General features: G+C 45.7%; 1 protein-coding gene and 1 long non-coding RNA gene across 4 annotated transcripts in view; one reads left to right on the top strand and one right to left on the bottom strand.

Annotated features, from left to right (window-relative positions):
• The window catches only part of Paqr8 (progestin and adipoQ receptor family member 8), a 40,128-nt gene that overhangs the window by 6,172 nt on the left and 10,702 nt on the right, over positions 1-23,254 (bottom strand). Inside the window, exons 1-2 of one of the 3 annotated variants that reach the window (XM_040729368.1) lie at positions 6,041-6,132; positions 1,523-1,696 (exon numbers count right to left, since the gene is read on the bottom strand). The exons of 1 other annotated variant lie outside the window; for it this stretch is intronic. The gene's annotated coding sequence lies outside the window, so the exon portion shown is untranslated. Of the gene's footprint in view, positions 1-1,522; positions 1,697-6,040; positions 6,133-23,254 lie in introns of those variants that run through there. One more of the 3 variants, XM_013115154.3, reaches the window with a different exon arrangement.
• LOC121133281 overlaps positions 1-23,254 on the top strand; it is a 48,783-nt gene that overhangs the window by 20,061 nt on the left and 5,468 nt on the right. The window lies entirely within an intron of this gene.

Raw genomic sequence — 23,254 nt, 5'->3', positions numbered from 1 at the left:
CACTTCGGTGCCATGGCAGAGGATTAGCTTTTGGAGTTTCTTCTTCCATCACGTGGGGCCCCGGGATCAAGTCCATGTTGTCAGGTTTGTAATGAGGTGCCTTTACCGGCTAAACCACCTCAACAGACCCTCTAATGACCATTTCCCAGTCCTACAGTCTCTCTTGCTGATCAACGCGGTGATGCTTCTTTTTTTTTTTCTTTAATGCCTATGTCAAGCCTTCATTCAATAGAGGAATTAAAAACATGGCATAACTATAACTAAAGTCTAATGGCAAAGATGGCTCTATTTTTTCTTCAAATGGCGCTCCAGGAAGCTAGAGGCTTGGGATTGGCCTCTCCCGGGCAACTACATCTGTGTGTGATGAATTTCAGGCCTCTGAAATGCTCGCTTTACACTTAGGATTTCTAGGTGGCGATAAGACAGATGCCCACAAGAGTTACTTTATACAGTCAATGAATTTTCATGAGCACTCACTGAGCAAATTATGTTTTAATTACACAGATGCTTTCTGTGTCTTTTATTTTCTAAGCTTTTTTTTTTTTGAAGAAAGTTAAATTCTTGTTTTATCTAAAGGTCTTCAACCAAAGGGGATACAACAATGTGCTGCTCAGGAAATAAAGTCTTTGAACTGCATTAAAAAAATTTTTCCCTTTGGCGTTTTTTGAGACAGGGTTTCTCTGTGTGGCCCTACCTGTCCTGGAACTCACTCTGCAGATCAGGCTGGCCTCGAACTCACAGAGATTTGCCTACCTCTGCTTCCCAAGTGCTGGGATTAAAGGCGTGCGCCACCACTGCCAGGCTGACACCACTACTGCCCAGCTAATGTCATATGTCTTTTTTCTTTTTCTTTCTTTTTTTATAATTCCTTTTTAGTTTTATGTGCATTGGTGTTTTGTCTGTATGTGTGTCTATATAAGGAACTGGAGTTCCAGACAGTTGTGAGCTGCCATGTGGGTGCTGAGAATTGAACTCATGACCTCAGGAAGAGCAGCCAGTGCTCTTAACCATCTCTCCAGCCTAACCTCACATTTCTTAATGCTGAAAAAAAGTATTTAATCAGGGTAAAAATGTCAGGAATGAAAAGAACAAAAGTGTAAAAGAACCCTGGCGGTGGTGGCGCACACCTTTAATCCCAGCCCTCAGGAGGCAGAAGCAGGCGGATCTCTGTGAGTTCGAGGCCAGCCTGGTCTACAGAGCAAGTACCAGGATAGTCAGGGCTACATAAAGAAACCCTGTATTGAAAAACCAAACCAAACCTAACAAACAAACAAATAAATAAAGGGAAAGGAAAACAGTGAAGGAAGTTTGGGAAAACCTAGAGCCAAGGCCTGGTTTTGCTGTTTCCCGAATGGTCAGCTAGAAGTCTACAGGTCTCAGTCTCAGGCTCTTCACATATAAAACAGGTATCTGGTTTGAGATAATGATCAGAAAACTGCTGGGTGGTTCTGGGCTAGACTCTATGCCAGGTACTAAGTACTGGGCAGTAGAGATGCAGTGACCAAAAAGGGAGTCTACTTGCCTTTGTAGAGGTTAACGTCTGCAGTGTTCCTGGGGAGAAGGATACACTTATGACAGAAAAGTGCAGTCCATGTCTCAGCTAAGGCATGCGGTGACGCACAGGGTCACTGCCAGCAAGAGGGGCACATTAGGGGATGGGCCACTTCAAGTGCTTCAGGAGGGACTTGAGGAATCCCTGAAAAACAAACCCATGAAACAACATGTAAGACTTCAGACGGAGAACGAAGTATTTACTTTGAAATTTTATGATATTTTATATGTGTGTATCCTTTCTGTGGATTTTATTTAATGTGTTGCCCGCACGTGTGGATGCATACCTACCACACATGTGCCTGGTGCCAGTGGGGTTCAGACAAGCATGTGACTCCCCTCGAACTGGAGTTGCAGACGGGTGCGAACCACCCTGTGGGAACCAGAAACTGAACCTGAGTCTTCTACAAAGAGCATCAAGTGCTCTAGCCAACAAGCTATCTCTTCAGCCTCTACTTTTATTTTTGAGATGGGTCGTGTTCTGAAACCCAGGCTAGCCTTTGAACACATGAAACTCTTAATTTAGCCTTCCAAGCATGGGATCCCACATGAAACTCTTCCAAGCATGGGATCCCACCGTGGCCTGCAAAGAACTTTTGTTTAGTCGCAAACTTAGAAGGCCCAGTCTCCAAGTGAAGACCATGTATGACAGTGGCACCAGAGAGACCTGGAACTCCAGGCTTGAGCACTGCTCTCCTCCAGTCATGGACCTCTAGCCTGCGTTCTGTCTGTGAAATAGTTAATGAGAAGCTGTCTCACATGCTGATGTAGGATCTCCAAGACACAGAGCCTGTGAGGTAATTTAACAAAATGTATGGTCTAAATCCAAAAAGCTCATTTGCCATAACTATTGTCACACCTTACTTGAGACACAAGGATAGTTTGTGAGTATCTTGGTCCGCTCTCATAGCACCCATCACCTGTACTGACACACTCACTCAGCCAGTGCCCAAACAGAAGCATCTCACCAGGAATGGGCTCGGAACTAAGACTCAACATTGGACTTGAAGGTACCAAGAAAGGAACAATAAGGATTACAGAATCAACCAGAAAAAGCAACAGAAAAGGACGGGGCTAGTTGGTGTCTCCACTGCTGGGCCGGCGGAGATTGGTGCCTGGGCTTCTGCACTGGGCTTAAAGGGCATCTACAGGAACGAGCCTGGGAGATGGGATGACTTTTTAATGTGCCCCGTTGCTGTCAGCAACATCTCTTCTGGAGATGCTTGGCTTTGTGGAACTCTGCTGTGCATTCGCAAGCTCCCGTTGGAAGGCAGGTAAGAAAAAGAAGACGAGGGGGCTGGAGAGATAGCTCTCTCAAGAGCTTGCTGCTCTTAGTTGGCTCCCAGTGACCTCCTCAAGCGACTCATAACTTCCTACAACACCAGTTCTAGGGGATCTGGTACACTCTTCTGGCCTCTGTGGCCCGCTGCACACACACCACGGCACACAGACATGCACATATATGCATACATTAAACTAAATCTTTAAAAAAGAAATGAAATGACTCCCATTCCAGTTTATGATTGGGAGAAGCTGAAGGTGTGAAACTGTGCAAAAAGACACTTCCCAATAGGCTGCATCTGGATATCTTCAGTATAAGGATGTCTCCATCGTGTTGCGATACCCATATCAATCACACACAGTTCTTTACCCAGAATTAAATGATGCACTACTGCACAAATCCATCCTTATCTTCCTTTCCTTTGGGATAGGATGTCCATTTAGTGGGTTTCCATGACCCAGTGACAAGAGAATTTCTAAAGACTAAAACTCTATCTAAGGTCTGGTTAATGGATGGAGTGAAATATAATTCAGTTCTGGGAACTAATAGTTGTCTTTCTGCTCTGAGAGAGAAGATGGAGTGTGATGCTGTCCTCCCTCCCTCCCTCCCTCCCGCCTTCCCTCCCTCCCGCCTTCCCTCCCTCCCTCCCTCCTTCTCTCTCTCTCTCTCTCTCTCTCTCTCTCTCTCTCTCTCTCTCTCTCTCTCTCTCTCTTTTAGACAGGATTTCTCTGTGTAGCTTTGGAGCCTTTTCTGGAACTAGCTCTTGTACACCAGGCTGGTCTTGAACTCAGAGATCTGCCTGCCTCTCCCTCCCGAGTGCTGGGATTAAAGGCGTGCGCCACCACCTCCCTGCTGATGCTGTCCTCTTGCTGGTCTCTAAACAGCTGTTGCTGCTGCACCATTGCAGTTCCTCCAGTCTTCCTACTTCTCATGTCCTTCTTGACTGAGTATTTCTGTTTTGCTCTCACAGGAAACAAACTGGGAAGAGGTTTATAGCACTAAGAAGCAGAAAGGAGTATGCTGCAAGGGATACTAACTTTAACTTCAAAGGAAATCACATGCACACATACATACACATGTGGATACACACGCACAAGTAGACCCACCATTCTCGTTGCAAACTAGATGTTTAAAATGCAGCCATGCCATTTAAATCTCCTTCATAACCCCCGAGTGTTGTATAACCTGACACTAGGTCCTGGTAATCCAGGAATGCAACCATCACTACCTCCAAACAATGATTCCTTATCTGGCTCATCAATTCGGGATCCCAGGGATTGCATCCTGTTTCTTAGGATGAGAAAGGCTTACATTTCCTTTAGAAGTTCAGGGGTATCAAATTTCAAACCTGCTAGAAAGACAGGGTGCTATTTCTCTGTTCTTTCCTTAGTAACTACCTCTTTACCTGATATAAAATTCTCCCTTCGAGAACAACAATCATATTGGGCACTTAATGCTGTTTTGCTAAAAAACCATTGACCCCTCATTTGGGCCTATCAAGAAACGAATTACAAGATGAAAGCCTTCTGCTGCTTTCATGTTAGAACTGTCATCTTTCCTTTGGGATAGTCTCCAGCCTGAGTCTCTATGAGCACATTAATCACTCAGGTGGCCGGGCAGTGGTGGCGCACGCCTTTAATCCCAGCACTCAGGAGGCAGAGGCGGGCGGATCTCTGTGAGTTTGAGGCCAGGCTGGACCGACAGCCTCAAAAACAATACAGAGAAACCCTGTCTCGTAAAACCAAAAAAAAAAAAAAAAATCACTCAGGTGTCTGAGTTAGCTCAAAGCAGGGATTGTTTGTCACAGAAGTTTCCATATATAAACTCGTATATGGAAGACACTTGTTATTTACTGAATAGATTGCAAAGATGGGAAAAGAACTACTGGGTTGGTAGTTAGGAGGTCTGGCTGCCAGTGTTTGTTGTACCCAGTTAACTGCGTGCCCCTGCCCAAGACACTGAACTATTCAATGGGACTGTCTACTAACAGAGTAGATAAGAGGAGGTGACTCCCTCTTTGGGCACATCTCAGGAAAACAATACATAACAGTAAAGTGGGCAGAAGTGGATACTCCACTTTGAAAAGATAAAATATGCATATTACGGTACTGGCAGTATCTGGAATAAAGAACCACCACAGGCACTTAGGAACTCCTTTTGCTGAAAAAACCTTGGTGATTATCTCTTCTCGTGGCCCACAAGGTAACTACTGGCTGGTTTTATGTCAACTTGACACAAGCTGGAGTCATCAGAGAGGAAGGAGCCCCAGCTGAGGAAATGCCTCCATAAAACCCAGCTGTAAGGCATTTTCTCTATTAGTGATCAGTGTGGGGAGGGCCCAGCCCATTGTGGGTGGTGTCATCACTGGACAGGTGGTCCTGGATTCTATAAGAAAGCAGTTAAAATACGGGTCCCTGAGGAAAATCCAACCCACTGTAACTCAGTTCTCCTACTGTATGCCACCCCTCACTCAAGTGATCCTAGAGATGTAAATGATTTCTCCCAACCTGCAAGCATCAGCTCTCGCATACTGAGTGAGGTCATCATGGTCCCCAGAGATTTCTCAGAAGTGATTGTAGTGCCTGAGGAGCCAGAAGAGGGCGTCAGATTTTCCTGAAACAGGAGTTTACAGGGAATTGCGAGCTAACATGTGAATACAGGAAACCGAACCCCAGGTCCTCTGCAAAAGCAGAAAGGTACTCTTAAGAACCGAGCAATCCTCTCCAGACCCATTGCGGCTAGATTTACAAAACTCATACACTGAGACATTCCAACCTAAAGACCCTGGTAGAAAATACACCAACACAAAAATACATGTATGAGAATGCCATACTGAAACATATTATTATGTATAATTAACACATGTTAATAAAAGCTGAAGCAAAGAACAGCCACTGAAATCTGCTACTCATATTCCATGCATTCCAAGAAGCCTCTCCCAAATCAACACAGAAGCAAATTAAATAGATGCTCCATATTTGGGAAGCTGACATAGCTTGGTATGAAAGACATTTTAACTGGTAACCATCAAGACGCCCTCCAAAGCAGTGGTGTTCCCTGACGCATTCCAAAGGATCCCACAAAATTCTACCGCAAACTTGGACTTGCCAGTTCCATGGGATGAACCTGGAGGAGAAATGAGACGTTCCAGCTGCTAGTTTGGCTCTCCTACTAACATGAAACTTGGAGAAAGTCATTTATCCTCACCATGTCTCGGCATCCCTGTCCACAAAACAAGGGTATAGTCTGTACAAGCTCAGCTGTCCTGTGATTTTAGAATTCACCTGGGCTACGTTTTGCTCATACTGAAATCACCAAGAGACAGATTCTGTGACATCACCCCATGCCATTATGTGCAGGAAACACAGATGGAATGCAGGTGGCCCTGCTGGTTGTTGGGCAAAGAGCCAAAGAGCAAACAGTCTCAATAGAAGTCAAAAGAAACTCTTCCAGAATCCCCGGGTCACCCTTACACATCACTGCATAACCATAGGGGCGGGGAAGAAACGGAAGCTAAAGGAACAGTATGGGCTCAATTAGGACCAGAGCCTTGCCCCAGAAGCCTTGGAAACTGAGAGAGAGCAGGGTACATAGGCAGATGCTTCTAGAACCTCCAGTCACCCATCAAGCAAGAGACTGCTGGGCCCTCCCAGATCTTTATAACTTCTGCCAAGAATCATATCGTTGTTTATAATGTCATATTTTAAGGCTTAGCGTTGCCAACCAAATACTATTATTAGCAGAGGTAATTTTAACTTGGATTCACCAACAGTCAGTGCATGTTTCCCTTATGTGTGAGTAAACCCAACGGATAGTACCTTGACATCCCCAAATGGGAGGCTAGACTGAATGAATCATAAATCTTTACAATATTTGTTATATCTCATTTCTGGAAATATGCACACAGTAGAGTTGTGTGCCCCCATTTGCCTCGGAATGCCCCTGCACTTTGAACCGAGACTGGCGAGCACATCATACAAGCTCAGAAAAGACTTGCTGAGTAAGTAAATAAAGGACAGTATTACAAGGAAAAGATAAATTAAAAGTATGTCCTATTTTTGCAAACAGAAATGTGACACAGAAAACATAGCTGTGCTCAGAATTAATGCGGCTCTCATATGACTACGTGGTGGGACTTCAGGAAATCACTTTTCTTTTTTTTTCCTTTTTTAAAATTTAAATTAGAAGCAATCTTGCTTTACATGTCAATCTCAGTTCCTCCCCCTCACATCCTCCACTGCCCCCCACCTGCCCCCATCCCATCCCATGCCCTTCCTGCTCCCCAGGGAGGGTGAGGCCTTCCATGGGGGATCTTCAAAGTCTGTCATATCATTTGGAGCAGGGCCTAGACCCTCCCCCATGTGTCTAGGCTGAAAGAGTATCCCTTTATGGGGAATGGCCCCCCAAAGTCCAATCATACACTAGAGATAAATACTGATCCACTACTAGAGGCCCCATTGACTGCCCAGGCCTCCTAACTGACACCCATGTTCAGGGGGTCTGGATCAGTCCTATGCTGGTTTCCCAGCTATTAGTCTGGGGACCATGAGTTCCCCCTTATTCAGGTCAGCAATTTCTGTGGGTTTCTCCAGCCTGGTCTTGACCCCTTTGCTCATCACTCCTCCCTCTCTGCAACTGGATTCCAGGAGTTCGGCTCAGTGTTTAGCTGTGGGTGTCTGCTTCTGCTTCCACCAGCTACTGGATGAAGGTTCTAGGATGGCATATAAGGTTGTCGTCAATCTCATTATAGGGGAAGGGCATTTCAGGTAGCCTCTCTACTATTGCTTAGATTCTTAGTCCGGGTCATCCTTGTAGATCTCTGGACATTTCCCTAGTGCCAGATTTCTCTTTAAACCTATAATGGCTCCCTCTATTATGGTATCTCTTTTCTTGCTCTCCTCTATTCTCCCCCTTATTCAAGCTTCCTGCTCCCTCATGTTCTCCTCTCCCCTCCCCTTTTCTTTCTCCTAACTCCCCCTCCCCTTCCCCAATGCTCCCAATTTGTTCAGGAGATCTTGTCCCTTTCCTCTTCTCTAGGAGACCACATATGTCTCTGCTGGTGTGGATTGTAGGCAGGTAATCCTTTGCTCTATGTCTAAAATCCATACATGAGTGAGTACATACCATGTTGGTCTTTTTGTGACTGGGTTACCTTACTCAGGATGGTTTCTTCTAGTTCTATCCATTTGCCTGCGAATTTCAAGATTCCATTGTTTTTTTTTCCACTGACTACTACTCCATTGTGTAAATGTACCACATTTTCTTCATCCACTCTTCAGTTGAGGGCATCTAGGTGGCTTCCAGGTTCTGGCTATTACAAATAATGCTGCTGTGAACGTGGTTGGACAGATGTCCTTCTTGTATGAATGTACATCTTTTGGGTGTATGCCTAAGAGTGGAATTGCTGGTAGACTGATTCTCATTTTCCTGAGGAACCGCCATACTGATTTCCAAAGTGGCTGTACCAGTTTGCACTCCCACCAGCAGTAGAGGAGTGTTCCCCTTTCTCCACATCCTCTCCAGCATAAACTGTCATAGGTGGTTTTTATTTTAGCCATTCTGACAGGAGCAAGATGGTATCTCAGAATTGTTTTGATTTGTATTTCCCTGATGGCTAAGAATGTTGAACACTTTCTTAAGTGTCTTTCAGCCATTTTATATTCCTCTATTGAGAATTCTCTATTTAGTTCTACACCTCACTTTTTAATTGAAATTTTTGGTTTTTGGTGACTTGCTTCTTGAGTTCTTTGTATATTTTGGAGATCAGCCCTCTGTCAGATGTGGGGTGAATATCTTTTCCCATTCTCTGGGCTTGTCTTGTTGACTGTGTCTTTTACCTTACAGAAGCTTCTCAGTTTCAGGAGATCCCATTTATTAATTGTCAATCTCAGTATCTGTGCTGCTGGAGTTATGTTCAGGAAGCAGTCTCCTGTACCAATCCGTTCAAGGGTGGAAATCTACTTTTCTTCTTAGGTAAATACCGTCATTACAGTCTTTGTTAATATTTACGTGTATAATCAGAAAACGGTGGATATTTCCATTGGTAAAAGGTGATTAATTAGTAAAAAGAATATTAACAGTTAAACTACCACCCTTCAAAAAGCGTCCCACTATTTTAAAGGAATGCACATGTTATGTGAATTATTCTGTGGGTCTTGAACTTGTCTGGTTAACATGCTAATGAGTCTGTTTGGAATAACCCAACCCATCCATCCTGCTGTCATACAAACCAACGGTAAGGCGGCAGAGTTAAGAGTGGGATGAATCCCATCTGTAAAACCCACAACCATGTTGTTTTAGATCAAGAAAGGCTGGACACACAGAACAGAAGAGCCTGAGCCAGCCATCTTCTACAACCAGGCAAGGCTTCCGGTGGTAGGTCTGGGACACCCATCCAGCCACAAAACCTTTGGCCTACAATTTGTCCAGCCTGCAAGATGTGCTATGGTAATGGTGAGCACAGAATTTGTGGGAGTGGCTAACCAATGACCGGTCCAACTTGAGGCCCACTGCCAGGAGAGTGAACTCATGCCTGACACTGCCTGGATAGCCAAGACCCAGAGGCTTGACAGCCCAGAGTCCTAGGATAGTACTAAATATGCTGGCAAAGGAAAAGTCAATGGAATGATTCCTAACGATGCTCTGCTGTATTCGTAGACCAGAGCCGAGCATAATCATTATCAGAGAGGCTTCATCCAGAAATAATGAGAACAGATGCAGAGGTCCGTAGCTAAACATTAGGTTGAGCCCCCAGAATCTCACAGAAGAGGGGAGGAAGGATCACAGGAGCCAGAGGAGTTAGGGACACCAGGAGAACATGGCCCACAGAATTAACTAAGCAGGGCTCATGGGGGCTCACAGAGACTGAAGTGACAATCAGGGAGCCTGTGCGGGTCTGAGCTAGGCCCTCTGCACATATGCTATGGTTGTGTAGCTCGGTGTTCTTGTGGGGCTCCTAATGAAGGGGGGTGTGGTTGTCTCTGACTTTTTTGCCTGCTTTAGGGACCCTTTTCTCCCTACTGGGTTGCCTGGTCCAGCCTTCCTATGAGGGTATGTGACCAGGCTTACTGTAGCTTGTTAGGCCGTGTTTGGTTGATATCCCTGAGAGGCCTATTCTTTTCTGAAGGGAAATGGAGGAAGAGTGGATTTGGGGGGGAGGGGGAGAGGGGCCTAGAAGGAGTGAAGGGAGGGGAAGCTGCAGTCAGGATGTGATATATAAGAGGAAAAAAAAAGACTGGACACAGAGAAACTGAAGGCTTTCCATGCAGCACACACACCCAAAGGGTACCAGCAAGTAAGTCAATCCTTGACTGTGTGGTTCCTGGCACGACGAAAACCTTCCTATTAAAACTGCTTCAGGTATGGGCACTGTGGGACTGGACAGAGGGCTCAGCAGTCCAGAGCACTGCCTGCTCTTTCAGAGGACCCAGGTTCAATTCCCAGCCCCCATCAGGCAGCTCGCTACTGTCTGTAACCTCCCGTTTCAGAGGTTCCGACACCTTCACACAGACACACATATGGGGAAAACACCAGTGCAGAGAAAATAAAAAAATAAGAACAAATCAGTAAACAACAACAGCAAAGCCTACTCCTTGGATGAACGTGCCAGGTGAGAAGTGGTCTAACTTATTCCGAGACATCAAGATGTCTTTGTGTGTTTGACTGCTGGCTGGAGGAATTGCTCTCAGCCCTGTGCTATGGGGTGTCTCACCTGCAGAGGGCGCTTAGGTTTTGTTGTGATTGGTTTACAGGTGCCGGTGCCGTTCTAACTTTTATTTTTATTGCTTTTTTTTTTTTTTTTTTTGGTAGACGAGCTCTATAACTTATATCTGGAATGTTAGAATTCGTACAGATAGAACTGACCGAGCTACCCAGCATAGTTGGCCCTTGTCTTTTCAAGATTTTTCGATATTAACCCCCCAAAATAAAATTAAAATAAAAAGCACCCCAGCAGCACGCACAGAAGAAGCTACGTCGTCTGATAGGCATGTTTGCTGTCTTCTAGGCTCTGGGGTCTCTGAGCCTCCTATGTGACTCTGTATGTTAATATACACGGGAGGAAAAGGAGATTCATAGTTTGCCACCACCCCTGGGAGGGAGCGCGGTGTAATTCCTCAGGGTGTCCTGCTCTCCACGGGAGTGCTCTAGTTAGAGCTCCCGACCGTGCTTTGTCCTTACATGCTTTGCCACCACGTCTCAGCTTATGTCACTCAAGCAGGCGCTGTCCTCAAAGCGCATCACTGTACAAACAGAGGGTATCTACCCTGTGCAGCAAGCAGTATCTGTGTCACCAGGAGGGAGAAGCAGGGGGAGCTGGGAACAACTGAACAGTCTCCGACCAATCAGCTACTCCGTTGGCTGGGTAGGGAGGCTCATCTGCTCTTTCTAGACTTCTTGTTTGGGTCCGGTGAGCCCTGCCGTCTGAAACACCTGCTAATTAAAGGCTAGGGACCAGGCGTCTCCATAGACGTCCCTCACCAGCATAGCTATTGGCTTCTCTGGGTGTGGTTTGGCTTCAGTCACGGATCCTCTCAGCTTGTTCTAGTTTCCGGCAGGCAGACAGCTTCCAAAGATCTGCAAGCCCTCTGGGACCTGGGCCAGCCTCGGAGAACTGCAGGGGGCTGCTCATATCCACTGACCAGTCCCTCATGGAAATGTCCTTGCTTTCTTACTGTGGCATCAGAATGCCACACAGACACCCGTCCCCCCTAGCTCCCTGTGGTTCCCATCAACCCTTCTGCAGCTGATAGGGTGGACTCTTCAGAGGGTCCCCAGATCTGACCTTTTTTATTTACTAGAAATTCAGGCAAATCACTTGATTATCCGTTTCTCTTTCGATAACTAGAGTTTTTAGTTCAATTTTGAGTCACCAGGAAGCCTGGCCTATAGGTACACACACAGTGAATTCAAGACTAACCTGGGCTGCATAGCAAAATGGGGGAGGGGACATCTAACGGTAATGATGGCCAGCAAGAAGGCTTAGTGGGTAAAGGCACTTGCTTGCAAGCCGAATGACCTAAGATCAGCTCCTGGGACCCACACGGTGAGAGGACAGAACCAACTGTCACAAGTTGTCCTGCTCCTTTCACACGTGCTCCGCGACAGACTCCTGCTTACATCCAGACAAAAGCGGTGGAGTTTCAGGTGCATTTGCAATGCAATGTTTGTGTGGGATCCTGTCTCAAATTAAAACTAAGATGACCGGGCTATATAGAGCTCAGTGGAATCTGGGAGTGGTTCATCTACACGGTCGATATCCATAACAATATTTAAGTTGCTGAGTGAACTTCAAAGCACCAGCTTGCTTCAAGTCTTTCGTCTCCCATTACTGGTAATTTCATGTCCCAAGGATCCTTAATAAAGATTCAGGAAATGGAGAGCTAGGCGGGAAAAAAAAAAAGCCCAATAACACTGGAGAAGAATCAGGGACCTAATTTCTTATTCTTGGTGCATACAGAAAGCCAGAACAGCCTGTCCTGGTTCCCTGAGCAAGTCAGACACTGCCAACGTTGCTGTACCCCACTGTGCCTGGCAGAAGATGCTTCCTGCTAACCATCAAGCTCAGAGCCTCCCTGTGACATTCAGAGTGGCCTCAGGCAGAACTGACTCCATCCGCCCCTACCCTAGGCATGGCATGTTGCTGTAACACAATATCACAAACCAAGTGGGTTTTAAACAGAAAACATTCATTTCTCCCAGCTGTGAAGGTTTGAAGGCCAAGAACAAGGCTCTAAGAAGCTTAGTGCCCACTGAGGATTCATTTCTGACTTGCAGACAGCCCTCTTCTAGCTGGCCCCTCCTCATAAGACACAAGGGCTGTGGAGATTCCAGAGTGGCTTCTGTAAGGTCATTGATGCCATTCATCTCCTAACACCCCACATTGGGATGAGGATTTGAACACATGGAGTTGGGGGAGGGCACATCCAGTCTACAACACCATCTTAGCATTACGCTGTAACATGTGTGTTTTCCTTCACTTGGCATTGTGAGCTTCGCTGAGACGCATCAAGAAGTGGTTCAAACATTGTGAAGTTTTAATTAATTAATTAACTGAATTTATTATGGCACTGGAGATTGAGCCTAAGGCTTTGAGCTTGGTAGGCAAGCACCCTGTCTCTCTCTCTCTCTCTCTCTCTCTCTCTCTCTCTCTCTCTCACACACACACACACACACACACACACACACACACACACACACATACAAATACCCCTTCACCCTCTTTGTGGCACTTACCTGTGAGAACAATTGGGACAGAGCGTTCAAGCCTTAAGGCAAGCGGACAAAACCGTACTGATAGACCCATGCTTTCTACTCTCCCATGCCAAGAGTTCAATGACTGACTGTGTTGCAGTAAAAGAAAATCCATCAACCATTAATGAACAGGGACATCTAGATGACAAGAGGTGGCCTCTGAACCGATTCTAGGTGAAGAATCCTGGGAGTCACCCAGAAGCATCACCTAGACCTTCATTTCCCAGGTTATTCTACGAGAACTCTCTTAAAGGTACCTCTGAAGTCACTATTCAGTCTCCCGTAACCACTAGTAGTCATCCATGGTGACCTTTTCCATAACCATTAGTAATAATCTGAAACTGTTAGTAGCAATCCATAACCAGTAGTTAGTTGAAATTGTTAAAAGTCATTTGACAGAGGAACTTCAATTGAAAAGTCAGCAGGTTCAGTTCAGATGAGTAAGAGCTGCCATTTTCCTCTCTGTTTTACTAACTGCCCACTGGCTGCCCTGCATGGTCTACAAAGGTGGTGGCTATCACTCAGAGCTACTCTAGCTCCAAGATACCAGGTTTATAATCCCTTTTCCTAATGACTACAGGGGTCCTGACTCCTACCTGCGTCTCGTACACTTTGGGTTCCCAATGACCTCCGGTCCTCCTTCTCTTAGTTCAACTGCATGATTTGAGCCTGTGGCATCCCAACACAGATGTGACTCACTTCATCCCTAGCCAGGACAACCCTGCCTCCATCCCTCCTCCCTTATCATTGGCTTCGTCTGCCTGCGTGCTCCACCCTCCCCTAATCACACGTAATTTCTTTTTCTTCTTGTACGCTGTGCTGTGGGAAGTCCTAACATATTGTGAGACCATTACGGTTTCCACCCTTTTAGCCACAATTTCTCTGGATCTTCCTAGCGGTCCACACCACTACCACAAACAAACATGCCCAGCATCCCTAATTTTGTTACTGGCATGGCTAATCTCTCTTGAAGTCTAGACTGACATCTCTTACCAGGTTTGGTGGCACAGGCCTATGATCCCAGCTACTCAGGAGAGACAGGCCCAAGGATAGGAAGTTCAGAGCTGACTACACCCCAGTACGATCACAAGGGTAGCCTGTGTAGCTCAGTGAGATCCTGTCTCAAATTAAAAACTAAGATGACGGGACTATATAGAGCTCAGTGGCAGAGATATATAAACAAGAATCAGCCTCCTCTCTTTGCTGCCCACTACTCTTAAAAGCTCTCAGTCATTAAAACTTAGAGTTTTTTAGCACATACAAAACCTGTCCTTTCTGACAAAATAAAGCATGTTCTGGGTGGAATGGCTATAGAGAAAAGCTGTTGCTTTGTTTCACTTCTATAGACTTGTATTCTTGTCTCAGGGACACCAATGGTGACAGTTTCCTAACTGTTATTGGCCCCGGTTCTATCATATTTAATTGGCCAATATTCAGCTAAAAAAACAAAAACAAAAACAAAAACAAAAAACAATGTACTCCAAAGCCTCTGGTAACTCTCATTTGCCAACTAAAACTCGCATTCCTGAGCCTGGCAGTCAGAGCATTCCAGGACCTGGCCCTGGTCCACATCTGTAGGAATCATCCTCTCTTGAAGTTATGCAGGGCAGAGGAGAGCAAACAGAATAGAACACAAGAGCCAAGGATATCTATCTATCTGTCTGTCTGTCTGTCTGTCTATCTATCTATCATCTCTCTCTGCATCTGTGTCTCTCTTGTGAGTGCATGCGCGCGCACATCTGTGTGTGTGTGTGTGCGTGTTGTCTATGTGTTTGATATAACGTCTCCATCATATCCCACGATAGCCTGCAGCTCACAAAGTAGCCCAAGTCACTTCCTGTTGTCTGCGTATCAAGATGCAGAATTCTCTTTCTTTTTGTTTTTTAAAGATTTATTTTATTTTCGAGGCCAGGCTGGACCGATAGCCTCCGAAACAATACAGAGAAACCCTGTCTCGTAAAAACCAAAAAAAAAAAAAAAAGATTTATTTTATTTACTATGTATACAGTGTTCCGTCTGCTTGTTGGCTTGCACGTCAGAAGAGGGCATCAGATCTCATTAGAGATGGTTGTGAGCCATCATGTGGCTTCTGGGAATTGAACTCAGGACCTCTGGAAGAGTAGCCAGTGCTCTTAACCTCTGAGCCACCTCTCCAGCCCCCAAGATGTAGAATTCTTATCTCCTTCTCCAGCACCATGTCATGTACCACCATGATGATAACAGACTGAACCTCTGAAATGGTAAGCCACCCCAATTAAATGTTTTCTTTATAAGAGCTGCCATGGTTGTGGTGCCTCCTCACAGCAATAGAAACCCTAATTAAGACAGCACCTAAGATGGAAAACACATACCAAGAATTCTATAAGAATTTTATCTGAGGATGGGGTGTAGGTCAGTGTAGAGCACATGCTTAAGACGCACAAGATCTCAGGCTCTATCTCTGTATAAGAAAGCAAGGGAGGGAGAAGGAAGACCATGAAAGAGGAGAAGAAAGGAATATAGAAAGAAGTGGAAGGAAAGAAGGGTGGAAGGAGAGAGGGAGGAAAAGAGGGAAGAATTTTGTTCATAAACTAAAGGAAATCAAACATTAGGCAGATAGATTGGTTACCAAAAATTGAAGTCGAAGGCCATTTTCAAGGTTGGTGGTTTTTTTTTTCAGGCAAGCCATAATGATTGCTATAGTGTGGAAAGGACGACGCAAAAGAACCTGCTCCTACCCTCACCCATCCCTGCAGTGTAGTTTCAGACCCTTGACTCGAGGACAGGATTGGGGGGCAAAGTCATTGGCCAACCATATGTTCAGTAGTGTGTGTGTGTGTGTGTGTGTGTGTGTGTGTGTGTGTGTGTGTGTTAGGGCACCTTCATGATTGCAGAGCCTAGCATCATTATTTTCTTATTACATCTAGAAAAGTGACATTAAAAAAATGACATGTGGGGAATCAGTTCAAGTCTCCAAACAGTACCAATTCCTTCCAAATTTTGTTGCAAGTACAAAGTATTGCCTTGAATGATGGTAAGTGGATACCTGCGTATTCTGGCCTCCTAAGTTCATGGCAAGACATGACCAGGTCACAGACTTTTGTAGGTGGCTCACCATTCCACTCCACATGATCTATTAGGTAAAGAGTAGAGGCAATATGTGTATCTGAGCTCCTTCCTTACTTAGAAGTTGACAAGAAGGTCAGCCGAAGCTCTGCAAAGCCTCAGGCTTATGAGGGGCTTAAAATTCATACTGGAAATGGATGTTTTCTCAGCTCGCAGGAAGCCAAGACTCTTCAGGCTAAATAACAACCTGCAAAGCTAGGACTTAAGACAATAAGAAAAAAGAAAATCACACCTCTGGGTTTTGCTTCTGGCTAATAGTTTGACTTAAGAAAGGGTCACGTATAAAGACAAGCACTCATCATTACAGTAACCTGACCTGCGGACTCTGGTGACAGCTCATCAAAGCCAGTGCCGGTGCCACGCGAGCACCTGGATTGTCTTTCCAATCAAGGTGAAATGTATCCGCCCCCAGCTTCACCATCAGCTGCCTACTTGGGACACTGTTTGATCATTGTCTGGGCTTTGTCACCACACCCATGGGCCCTGGAAGCTTTAGACACAGATTACTACAGGAGCCAGGAGATAAACAATTCCTTCCAGGCCTTGCTCAAAACTCCCATTTGTAGGGAGTTACACAGCCACCCTCTTGACTCAAAGCTGTTTGACACTCCACCTGGCACCCTGCTCTACTCCTTTGTTTCAGCTCAGATTTATCCCTTGTAGCTTAATGTTTTATTTGCTTTCTCTCTGTGTTCAAGTACACAAAATGTATCGCCGTAACCCCTGTTCTTTCCCTCCCTTCCTCCTTCCCTCCCTCCCTCCCTCCCTCCCTTGTTCCCTCCCTCCCTCCCTCCTTCCCTCCCTCCCTCCCTCCTTCTCTCTCCTTCCACACTATCTCATTATTTAATCCAGACTGGCCTCAAACCTGTCATCCTCCTGCACAGGCTACTAAGCCGCAGGACCAATGAGTTCAGTGTCCCATCTTAGCCCTTCTTGGCGTACAGTTAAACACATTCATATGGCATAAACCAATCTACACAACTCCTTCTCTCCTGCAAGACAAATCCACTGAGCAACTCTCTGTCCTCCCTTCTCTCTGCCCCCTTCCTGGAAATTATCTTTTGCTGTATGGATTATTCCTGGAACTTCATATTGATGGAATCATAATCTTTTTTGCAGCTGGCATTTCACTGGGCACAGTGTTCCCTAGTTTTGCCCATGTTTCTAGTGTGTTTTTTTTTCTTCTTTGAGGTCATCATTTCAATTCATGCATGTATCACACTTTGTTTGTTGGTTCCATAGACAGTCCTACTGTTTGGTTATTGGGAGTAATGATGTCTGCTATGAATGTGGTAAACACATATCTTCTCAGTACCCTGCTTACAATCCTTTAAAGCATACATACCCTGAAGTGGGATTTCTGGATCACAGTAATTTCATTTTTAATATTTTGAGAAGCCACCAATACCATCCTCAATGGCAGCTGCTTTTTTTTATCCCATCAGAATGTTCCAATTTCTGCACAGCCTCAATATGTTTCTGTTTTTCTTTCTTAAAAAATATTTTTACGTGTATCAGTGCACCCTGCCCTTGCGTGTGTACTACATGCCTGCAATGCCTGTGGAGGCCAGAACAGGGCACGGAATTCCTGAATATTGGAGTTCCGAATGATTGTGAGTGGCCATGTAGTCCTAGGAACTGAACCTGGGTCAGTCCTCTTGAACACTGGGCCATCTCTTCAACCCTGTTTTCTGTTTTCTCCTAAACAGCCTTCTGAATGGATATGAGGTATATTATGTATTTGTAAGCTTCTGTGCTATTTTGGACATGCTCTCTGTTTCAACCTTATTTACTGGAAATCAGTACAAGATGAGCAAGTCTACTTCCTTCAGTTGATATGAGAACATGACTCTAACAATTCAGACCTGTTTACATCTTCCATCTCTATCCAGACTTTGGCTAAGGAAGGTAACAACAGCCAAGGACAGACTGAAAGACTTTGCTGGGATGTTGGGCTTAAACAAAAGTCCATTAGCGCTTGACTTTCCTGCATTTTGATTTCTCTTCTTCAAGTAGAATATGTCAGTAAAAGTTGAACTAAAGGCTCTACTAAACCAGATATATTATGGGAGATACATTCTTTAATATTGAGGCGCATCTATTTTAAACACCAAGTTTTCTTCTTTGGAGGATGTATTGACCTTGGAAGCAAAGCAGACAGCTCAAGCCCTGCTCCCGTCACATTTAAATGAAGCATACAGTTAGAAATACGCAATGGCCCTGCTGGCCCCAGCAGTGCCATCTGATAGCTGAGAAGAACAATAAAGGTTCACTAATTGGGGGTTTCTGCAGCTATCAAGACCACTTCAGGGTTAGCAAGTTGCGGCTGTCAGTTTCAAACTTCTGTATGCAATCACCCATATTGCATTGCTTTGCCATCAGAAAAACACTCAAATGTCCTGGCTTGTGACTGTCATCCCAGCCCCCATCAGGCTGAGGCAGGGGACAGCAAGCTTGAGGCCAGCCTGAGCTCCAGAGTGTGATCCTGTCTGGAGCAAAGCAAAAAAGCAAAAGAAAACCAAACAAAGATTCCGTTTAAATCCAAAAGGGCACACTATAAAGGCCCCGAGTTCCCTTTAGCAAACAAAGGAAACAGCACCAACCCAAGCTGTTTGGCAAGTGCAAAGCCGGGCTAGGAACAGACAAGTACTCAGTGTTACCAGGAAATTCAAGGTCAACACTCTGGGCTTCATTTCTATAGCCCCAGTGCTGCCTTTGACAAAGGATTGTCCTATATTCTGCAGAGTTGTATTCAGTCCCCAGCGCACCATTTCAGCCTCATGCAGAGTCCAGTTACTTCAACACTCCCAAATGGTGGTTGGCCTTTTTCCTTCTTCCTTTAGATGACATCCCAAAGGACATGGAAAATAAAGAGAAACAGCGAGCTTGCTTTATAAGACTTTTAGCAAAGCATTGCTACACAGAAATTACCCTTAATGGAGCAGGGAACAGCCTTTAAATCCTACCTGTATTTTTGTTTGTTTGTTTTGTTTTGTTTTTTTAAAAAAACTTTAAAATTCTTGGTCAAAGGAGTGCTGTCTGACCTATATGGGCTTTTGCCTCCTCCCTTCTCCATCCCCAGTACACAATGGAGACTTTTTGGATGACAAAGGATCTCTGTTGGTCCTTGCAGCCACATCAGAGCATCCTCAAAGTGGCTGGGTTTGACTTTGCCTTGAAAAGAAAAAACAGGCTTCTGTTGATTAAAACAACAAAAGCCAAGCCCAGTGACAAAAGCAGAACTCCGGTATCCAGAAGACAGCCTGGCACCTTCTGTCCATCGTCCTAGGGACAGCCAGGCTTTGTGAGGCAAGGCCTGCAAGCTCCTGTTGACATAGCTTGCCAGCCAGTAATGTTTCCCAGTGAGCACAGAGTCACCTACAGACCATTCCCATTGCCCAACGGGTGACAGGAACTACTGCCAGTCGCACAGCAAACAGCAAACAGCGTCTGTTGAGGAAGTATGGGGTTCTTTCTTTCCTCCGCTCCCTCCCTCTTGGTTTTTTGAGACAGGGTTTCTCTATGTAGCCTTGGCTGTCCTCGAACTCAGAGATCCATCTGCCTCTGCCTGCATCAAAGTCCCATTTTCTTAACACTTTGCAATGTCTTCAAAAGCAGAGAGAACTATGCCAGCTTTGGAGTTAGCTGTACCTGGGCACTAGATTTCTTGTTTTCTCGTCTCATGAGCCCCCAGCGAATCTAAATCCAGCCAGGTATAATGGCTCCGATAGATTAGGGATTCCGTATGGACCGGCTGTGGGTCTGGGTTCCTGTTACCTCCCTTGAGCACTGCAGTAGGTATTCGGTTCTCCTCCTAAAAGAGGGGCTACATTATTAAGGTGGGTGAGGTGGCATGACCACAATTCCTGCCTTCAGGAGGCTGAAGCAGGATGGCCACAGGTTAAAGGTCAGCCTGGGTTAAATAATGAGAACCTCAGTCAAAAACAAACAAACAAATAAGCCAAACATCAAAGTGACTATACTTGGTCTTACTGACTAGTCAATCAATCTACAACTTCCCTGAAGGACCTACTGTGTACAGAAAGGGAGAACTCCACCCCCAAACCCTCCAGGAAAGGTTAGCACTTAAAACATCCTCTCTAGCCAGAAGTGGTGGTACAGGCCTTTGATCCCAGCACTCAGGAGGCAGAGGCAGGTGGATCTCTGAGTCCTCAAAGCCAGTCTGGTCTACAAAGGAGAGTTCCAGGACAGCCAGGGCTACACAGAGAAACCCTGTCTCGAAAAACCAAGTGGAGGGGGGGAAAAAAACCAAAACACACCCTTAACTGGATTTGATGGCTCACACCTTTAATCCCAGCACTCCTTGTGAGTTCAAGATCAGCCTGGTCTACATAGTGAGTTCCAGGACAGCCAGGACTACTTAGAGAAAGAAGCCTTGTCTCAACAAAAAATGGAAGTCTCTCTTGTCATCTGTCTTCCAGAAGTGTTTTGGCATCCTTTAGTGGTATGATCTCCCCCAACCTTTGTTATGGCTCTCAGAACCACTTCCCAAACATTAGGAAAGGAACCACACAACTGCAGTCTGGGTTAGCAAGCAACATGTAAGTTTCACTGTTCTTGTCATCTGCTATTGCTCCGTAAGGGCTTCCTGGAGCAACATCTTGAGGTGTGTCCTAGGCCTGAACCTGGGAAGGAAAGGCATTGTGACTGAAATGTCTGCCACAGGCTCTTATGGGAGACCAGCCTCAGGGGAGCCATGGCATGGAGCCATGATGTCATGCCCAAGCCTACTCCACAGAAGAGAGCTAAGTGACTTGTTCTCCACTGTTTTGCCCATGAGACTTTTTTAAAAATGTGGATATCACATCAATAATGAAAAACTAGTTAAAATTATTTGCCACAACAAATGTTTAAAGGAAAATACATTTCAGAGCCGGGGAAGACATCATAGTGGGCACAGTTCTTGCCCAGCAGGTGTGAGGACCTGAATTTAGGCCCCAGATCCACATGAAAAGCTGGACCAGTGGCGTGTGCTGATAATTCCAGTGCTGGGAGGGAGAAACAAGAGGGTCCTGTGAGGGGGAGGGAAGGAGTGTGGGTAACTGGCCATCTAGTCTAACCAATTAATGAAAGACTCTGTCTCAAAATCTAAAGTGGTAACCGATAGAGGAAGACACCTGAAGACACCTCATTTCAACCTCTGGCTTCTGAGCGTGCACACAGGGCACACTCACCCTCACATCCTCGTGCACACACACACCACACACAACACAAGGCACGCTCACCCTCACATCCATGTGCTCACACTCAGGGCACACTCACCCTCACACCCATGTGCACACCCACATACCCCACACACAGGGCACACTCACCCTCACACCCATGTGCACACCCACAGACACACCACACACAGAGAGAAGAAGGAGGTAAAAAAGAACATACATGTTTCCTGGAAAGGGCCTTGACTGAGGAATTAGCGGTCATATTTCACGAGGGACGGGGATGGAATCTGTTCTCAGTCTCAAGAGCACCACGACAAAGTACTCCCTAAGGCGCTACTCAGTGAGAGGAAAGAAGCCAGGGCAACCCTCCAGCAGTCACACAGCCTCCATGACGGGGCTCGACAGGTAAGAGAGCAAGAGAAGAAACCCAGACTCAAGACGTGACAAATGTCAGCGATCTCAGTGACAAGAGGAAGCAGGAAGTCGATGAGCTGCTTGCTCACTGGGGAGAAGGAGATCCCAGCTTCCCAGATTTGAGGCAGCAAAGTGTCTTGACCAATTGATCTGCTTGCTTCCCGCCCTGTGATGGACCAAGCAGACGCAGTGTAAGCGAAAAACCATCGTTCTTCCCAGTCTTCTCTACAGTCAGGCTTGAAGGCTTAGGAGGGGCCTGCTAGGTCAGGTCTCTGGAGGGATGGAATTCGACTCCCTAGATCTTCTCTGTTTTGTCGGCCAACTGGCTCCTAGGTAGGGAGACATTTCTGGCAGTGAAAACAGTACCGAGCAGGCAAGAGACCTGAGAAAGGGCCAGGGGGTGAAGGCAAGCAGGTGACACCGGAGACAAACACGACAAGCTGTGCTCCGGACACACTGAAAAAACACAGTGGGAAGACTGACTCCTTCCGCCGAGAGAGGAAAGCAAGGAGAAATTCAGCTGAAAAGAAACCTTTGTGTTCCCTTGGTAGCCACATTTGTTCCATGCCTTCTCAGTGTGGACCCCTCCAACGCGTCAAACTACCACAGTAAGAGTTTGACTGCTTCATCAATGCTCCTTGCTAAATAGGATCCATGAATATTTCAAGCTGGCCCTTTCTTTACTAGAAATGGCACAGGAGCCTCTCGCAACCATTCTGTCCCCAGTTTGCAGCAGTGGCTGAGTAACTGAATCTGTGGAAACCAATATGGCGGTTGTCTTTATGGCATTCACTCACAGTCCCAGAAGTCTGCTCTCCTTTAGTATGAGGGTTAGCTACAGCAGCGGGGTCTGGAGGCGGCTATGTGGCATTTGGTAAGCAGGACAGGCTCTGGAGCTAGGCAGCAAGTGTGTGGTGACTCCGCCATTTACTTATATGCTGGGTGACCTGAGCAAGGATGTAAGCTTGGGGTCTCACTGTGAGACACAGATTATTATGGCATTCCATGCATAGGGCTGTTGTGAAGCTGAGTTATAATGATAAGTCTTTATCCTTTCAATCACATTTTAGAAGATTGACAAGTGGCATTCGAGGTGTACTTCAAAATAATCTGGAGGTAAGGTACATAAAAAAAGCAAACAAACAAAACCTTGGCAGGCCAGCTGTGGTGGCATATGCCTTTAATCCCAGCACTCAGGGGGAAGAGGCAGATGGACTTCTGTGAGTTCAAGATCAACCTGAGATACATAGTGAGTTCCAGGACAGCCAGAGATCTGTAGAGAGACCCTGTTTTAAAAAACAAACAACAACCAAAAAGGAAGAAAAGAAAAGAAGTTGGCTATAGTTATCCAAATTGGATGAGAACATGGGGAGATGGTTGTACCATTCTGCCCTATAATATTTGTGATAGAAATTTAAGAAAGAATATAATGCATTAAAACTCTTCAAACACAGCATACATGTGCTCA

The sequence above is a fragment of the Mesocricetus auratus genome, unplaced genomic scaffold, assembly GCF_017639785.1.
Source record: "Mesocricetus auratus isolate SY011 unplaced genomic scaffold, BCM_Maur_2.0 Super-Scaffold_100021, whole genome shotgun sequence".
NCBI classification, from domain to species: Eukaryota; Metazoa; Chordata; class Mammalia; order Rodentia; family Cricetidae; genus Mesocricetus; species Mesocricetus auratus.
This window is presented reverse-complemented; position numbering and strand designations above follow the sequence as displayed.